This window comes from Xenopus laevis, chromosome 9_10S, assembly GCF_017654675.1.
Source record: "Xenopus laevis strain J_2021 chromosome 9_10S, Xenopus_laevis_v10.1, whole genome shotgun sequence".
Lineage (NCBI taxonomy): Eukaryota > Metazoa > Chordata > Amphibia > Anura > Pipidae > Xenopus > Xenopus laevis.
This window is the reverse complement of record NC_054388.1, coordinates 75,095,822-75,103,036: the sequence shown is the minus strand read 5'-3', so window position 1 is coordinate 75,103,036 and position 7,215 is coordinate 75,095,822.

The following is a 7,215-nucleotide window of genomic DNA, read 5'->3' as shown; positions in this document are numbered from 1 at the left end:
GCCGCCTGGCTCCATACAATCTTATGGGAAGATAGACTGGCAGCGGAGAGCCGCCACATTAGCCACGCCCATCTTGGCAACTAGCACCGCCTACTCTCTCGTTTAGGGCAACTGATTGGTTGAGGCGATCCCACTGAACTTGAAATCTACTTTGCACCTGTCGCTGCCGCTGGTCGCAGTAAGGACACAGCACATGTCAAGGGGAGAAGGAGGGGGAAGCTGGACCTGGGGGTCGGCGCGTGCTGGGTCAGCTCGATACTTACACAGGGCGAAAGGTGAAAGGGGCTGCTGGTTGGGAAGGAGACTGTCATTTTAAGGGGATGTTTACTTCCAAACACTTTTTGTTGTTTTCAGTTTGTTCCCCAGAATTAAAGACTTTTTTCAATTACTTTCCATTGTTTATTTTTTTCTGGTGTTTGAGTCTGGCAGCTCAGTAATTCAGGTGCAGATTCTGAACTGTTATAATTTACTACATTTAGTTGATACATTTCTCAGCAGCATCTCTGGAGTATTAGCAACTATTGTATCAATTCTAACAGCTGCCTGTAATGAAACCCAGAGATTCTGCTCAGCAGGGACAAAGATAAGAAATCAGTAACCCTGGCAGCATTACACGAAGGTTTAGCCACAAAATGGAATATTATGCACAAAACAAAATGACTTTACCAAAGGTTCACCCAGCATTGCAGGTTTGGCCAGTGGCATTAGGCTTCAGTCAGTTCTAAATTGTATTCAGTGCCTCAGCCCCCTAATTGTATAATGAGTGCTGTCCCCAGTTTCCATAAAGAGGGTTATGTATTTAAGCTATAGGTATGGGGCTTGTTATCCAAAATGTTTAGGACTTGGCTATTTGATTAAAATAGAATGTATTTGAGATGGCTGTCTTCCCATAATTCGGAACTGGATAATGGGTTTCCGGATAATGGATCTCATACCGTTACTGCATATTCAGATTTTTAAAAAATCATGATGTCATCCAAGAGGTTAGTGGAGCTCTTAATCAGTCTGGGGGCCATAAATACATTTTGGATTATTGGCCTGCAGTGGATGGTGGGTGTTGCAGTGCAAGAATATATTAAATGCAAATCTGCTTAATACGTAGAATATCATTTACAGCACGTTAGGGCTTCCAGATCACGTACAGTTACAATTTAAAAACCAATTCTTGGCGCAAGCGGGGGAGGATTAAGCCAGTAGAACCAATCTTTTTTTGTAAGTTACTTGGCCAGATCAGTAGCACTTCCATTGTATTCATATATTTCTACTAAAGGTGGCCATAGATGCAAAGATCTGCTCGTTTGGCAACATCGCCAAACGAGCGGATCTTTCCCCGATATGCCATTAACAAACATGGCTATAACGGGTGTAATCTGATTGTTCGGCCGCATGGCCGAACGATCCGATTACGATGTGCCCTGGGTTCCGGCGGGATCGGTCGGGTCAAAATCAAACCTGACCGATCGACCAAACGACCGATCTCCGCCGGACGAAAGATGTCGGCACACGCCATACACGATCCGAAAATCGTACGAATCCTCAATTCGTACGATAGGATCTGTGTGTCTATGGCCACCTTTAGCCTTGGAGTGATCCCACAACCCCCCGTTTTTGCATTCAAAAACACCCCGGGCTAGCCACATACCTCTCTAGTGTAATAATCAAGTAGAAGGATTACGACAGTTTCTCACCTTTCCCCGACCAAGACTTTTCTCTACTTCCTTGCCTGTTATGTGCCCTCTAAGGGTAAGGACACACGAGGAGATTCAGGGAGATTTTGTCGCCTGGCTACTAATCTCCTTGTCTTTTGAGCAACTATCTCCCTGAACTGCCTCAGCGTTTTTCCCCATAGGCTACAATGAAAAGTTGCCTACGCTAATGCACACAGGGCGATGCGTTTTCAATAGTTGCCTGAAATTGCCTCACTGAGGCAACTTTGGGCAACTATTGAAAATGCATCACCGTGTGTGCATTAGCGCAGGCAACTTTTCATTGTAGCCTATGGGGAAAAACGCTGAGGCAGTTCAGGGAGATAGTTGCTCAAAAGACAAGGAGATTAGTAGCCAGGCGACAAAATCTCCCTGAATCTCCTCGTGTGTCCTTACCCTGAGGCACAATTGTTGAGCAATGGCTGCAGCTGAATCGACAGGGGGTAAAAATGAGAATGAATGATAATGTCCTTCACAAATCTCAACCTAAACCTAAAATGCCTTCTTTATTCTACATACCCTAACATTTCCCTAACGACAGCATATGGGTTAATGGCTGCCAGTTGGTGAAAAGCAGCTGCATTCGCCTCTGTCATACGCAGCGTTTCAATTTTATCCTGCGTCAGTGTGTGCTTGTTTTATGCGACTGATCTCAGCCGACACAGTAGATTAAATCAGCAAATTGAAAAGGACACGGTTTTGGATCTGTCATAATGTAATATTGTGCCATGGCATTCTCTGCCCGCTTCAACCCACCAGACTGGTATCTTTATTTCTGGGTGCTCAGCTAATACTTTTGGTTGAACTGGCAGACCGCAGATCAGATTATTCTGCTTTTTGTGGCTGTCAAATGATGCTCTCACACTGACAAATGAAAAAATGCAGTAAGCACATAAACTGATTGGAAAGTATTAGATTTCCTAAAATAAGTAAGGTAAGTGATGTCAATCTTGTTTGCTGGCATGCACCTGATATACTGTATATAGTGGTCCTTAATCCAGCAATCAGCATGAATGGCCATGTGCTGCAATAGCATTTACTGCCCATATAATACATTTGCTGCTTTTACCTTATTCACTGCAGTAGGGTAGGGTACTTACAGATATACAGAGAGCAATGTGGGCAGGTCATGGGTATTAAATGCAGGTGAATGGTTTACTGTTTGGAGGTCAGTCTGGAGACCTGCAGCTGCTCTAGTGAATATAGCTCTGCCTGTGCCCAGCAGTACTCTATTATACTGTATAAACATAGATTACAATGGTATAGCAATATAATACATGTACTTACCTCTGAAGTTTGTGAATTGAGGGAATGAAATGTGTTATTATTGTCTACAGTACACTTACCTTGAAAGATATTGTAGTAATTAGAAAATTGTGTACGTCTATATTACTATGAATGTATAGTATATATCATAGGTTCATATACTGTATATATTTATGTTTCTTGCCATAAGCAGGAGCTACTATACTCTGAATAAGACATGCTATCTCATGCATGTGTCAATAAATCCTAATAAAAATACCAATAAGCTTGTGTGGTTTTGCCTATGTGTTCTGACCCTTTAAGTATTAAACTAGTGAATATTTGTTTATATTTACTATTATTATAAAGGGGTAGTAGGATAAGCAAATTACTGAAACAAGGGTATATATACTGTATGTACCAAAAACATGCAGATATGTGTCCAAATAACCTGTGCATTTATAGGTGAGATTAAGTTATTTTGTTCATTGATCAGTAACCCCCAACCAGTGGCTCATTATATACAGTACGTTGCTCCCAGGGCTTTAAACCAGGTGCTTATTTTTGAATTCCAGTCTTGGAGACAAGTTTTGGTTGCATTAAAACCAGGTGTCCTGCCCCCTGTAGCTTACCAGTCCATACAGGGGCTACTAAATAGCCAATCACAGCACTTGTTTTGTGCCACCCAGGAACATTTTTATGCTGTCGTTGCTCCCCGACTCTATTTAGATCAAAATGTGATTCACTAGTAAAAAAAAGTTGGGGACTCTGGATTGAAATGGCATTAGAAGTAATATGACTGCATCTATACTGGCTTTATAAAATATGGTTAGTAAATAAACATACAGTACCATTGTAGTTTATGGTAGAAATAGAATACCTCTGATTTTCTATATGCTTAGCTGACCTGAACGTAAATGCCTCGGCTGGGAAGCTGTTTACAGTAAGTGGTAGTGGTGTCTGGACCTATCACCTACCCAAACCTGAGCCAGAATCCCTAACTTTTAACCCAAACCTGTACACTCCCTGGTTCCATGGTTTTCATTCAGATGTGCATCTTTATTGGATGGAAAACCACACACTGCTTTGATGGACCACATACATGATGTGGGCGAGCTTCAGTTAATGTTTATTCTAAAAAAGAATAATGGGACACATTTTTGCAGGCTTGTGTGCTATTGGTGCAAAGCCAGGGGAGCAAGTGTTTTACTTATAGAGCTGGTACCATTATAGAGCTGGTACCACCTGGAACCTAACACCACATACACTATGGCATGTTGTTCTGGTCAAACTTAGCACATGCTTGGTAGCAGCTTTTAATCAGGTGAGCTAGGTAAGCTGCCAGGCACTCCATAAAAATGTTGCACCCTGTGGGGATCTTAATGATCAGAGCTCCTTGCATAAAGACATTTGTTAACATTGTGAAGAACTGTGCCTGCTTTATATTCAATGGTTCATAAACTGTGCATTATACAGGCTTGGAACTAAATTTGTAGTAAAACTGCACATAAGCAACACATTGAACCTGGACGTATAAAGACACATCAAAAGACGGCAAATCTGATTGAAATATTTTGTTGTGTTTCCCAGAAATGTGACATGAGCCTGGCATTCAGTCACTTTTTTTTCTGGGGTTGAACAGAAGTTCCTTGTGAGTTTCTTGCCAACTAGGTCTACTCAATATAGGTTAACCCAGAGAAATATACATATAACCTCTCAATACGCAATCAGCAAGGATTTCATAATTGTACCAGCCTGGCATCTGGCGTAACACATCTTAAACACAACATTATGCTCTTGAATTATTAACTGCAGCTTACATCATAAACAGAGTGAGATTGATACAATTAAAACTCAGCCATTTTATTGACTGAGTAACTTGTCGTTAATATCTCCCAGGAGTGCCCTGTCCTTCTCACATTAAAGAGTAGAACAGAAGCCCAGCCAAAGCAAAAAAAAAAAAAAATTATAGGAAATAACCAGGAGGAATAAACACTATTGATTATATAAAACCCTGCCATTGAGGTCCAGTTATTAAATGTATAGTTTTGTCATCTGAATAAAAATGCACCCCCACCATGGGGATATTTTTCAGAGCTTTTTTTAATTATAATGAATGCATCAGCAGATAAAAACGCATTGGCCCATTTAGACATTAACTTTAATTAGTGGGATATACAACCCTGTCTGCACCCATCAAATGGCCTAAAGCTTATATGTAAATAACTATCAAGGATATGCATAATAGTCACATAGACAAATATCAAGAGAGAATGAAGGTAGATGTGCCTTTCCTCCACAGCTTACATTACATGCATAAGACTGAACATTATACACACTCCCCAGGAGAACCAAACCCTAAAATTGATTATGGCTAAAAATGACATATTTTATGTACTGAATTATTGTACCAGGAGTTTGGATGAGTCTGTACCCTATTACCCTATTATCGTGAACAATCTCTCCATCCATCCATTATGTTATCCATAGCTTTTCTCTTCATGAGAACCTTTTATTTCCCTTGGTTTTTATCTTTTGCTCCCAACCTTTCCTATCCCTCTTTCCCTCCTCTCCTTCCTCTCCCTTCACACCTTTTATCTTATGTTTATATTGTTTTCCTTTTCCTCATATATATTTCTGATCTTCTCTTTTCTTTCTATATTTATTTGTCAATTTTTCGTTTGTGAACAATGGAAGGTATGCATCTTCTTTACCCTTTTATCTCCTATTTACTCTTCTGCCCAAAACCTGTTCAAATTACTGAGAAGTAAGGGGACAAAAGATGACATGAGAATAATCAATAGCTGATGAAATAAGAAGTCACTCCAATACAGGAAGATAAACGTAACCATAAAGCTTTCCAATTACTACATAACTCATATACTTGTACAAAGTAGAGTATAAACAGTTATAGCGGAATTACATAGGTAAAAATTGCCCATACATTACCATTAGTAGTACTCAATGTTCAAATTGGGCAAAAAGGCCTTAATGAAAAATGGAGTTTGAAATGCTTCTTATAAATACTAATTTCTTATTTTTTATGCCTCCACAGGTCTTGAATTTTTTGCCTAATTTGAATATTGATTACTACTAATGATAATGTATGGGCAATTTTTACCTATGTAATTCCGCTATAACTGTTTATACTCTACTTTGTACAAGTATATGAGTTATGTAGTAAGTGGTAGGTTAAAAAGACAATAACAGTACCAAGTAATACTTACACATATAAAAGGAACTAATGTTTGGATCCTATAAATTTGTTTTTATTTCAGCACAAATTGCTTCAAATGGGAACTACACTTGGACAAATACCTTCCTATTAAGGACTTTCTGATTGGACTATGGACTCTCACATTCACCTAAAGGGGGAGGGGGATTGGGAAATAACGACTGCAACTATGTCATTTCCTGTTTTACACTTTATTTGCCTCACCTACACTAATTTGAATTACACTTGACAAAGAGCCAGGAGGCTCGAAACATGTAGTATTAAATACCAATAAAATCACTTGAGCAGATACCTTCTGCCTCCCAGGTTTTTCCTTGCTTACGCTATTAGATTGTTCCAGTTTGAACTGTACCTTGGTGGAGGTACACAACAAGGAAGAAACCGACTACTGCACGCACCAGGGTCAAGGTCAACAGTCACCTGTGTTTATAATGGATATGAACTTCCATGCCCCTGCAATGCAGCTTCCACCACATAGTCAACAAAGGTTCAGTTTGCAAGAGAACCCTAAACCTAACACATACAGTAACTTTATCCACAGAGTTCCCAGAACATACCATTCCATGGGACTAGTTTAGACAAGTGAAAGGAAATGCAACCAACACCTTTGTATCCTTTGTATATGGAGTTTTAATGGGTGCCATTATGTGCACCTGTTTGCATTTAGTGATTCCTTTCTTTTAATTTGTAAATAGTGATTAAATAAATATGCTATTTGCATGTTAGAATTGATATGATGTGCATTAGCCTGTATGATGCTATATTAAATATTAGGGCTGAATCCTCCATTCCTTGAAATGTAACAGAGAAATCAGTGAAGCTAAAGTTGGACTGGACTATACTGTGAATCTACAAAAATATGTGCAGTACAATGGAATACATTTCACTTGGCTCATGCTTACAGTGGAAAAGATTGTCATTAGTGATGGGTGAATAAACTCTGCAGGTGCGAATTTGGGGAGAAAAATCCACAGCGTTGAAAAAATTTGGCCGCACATCAGAATAGTCGCACGCATTAACATTGTCGCA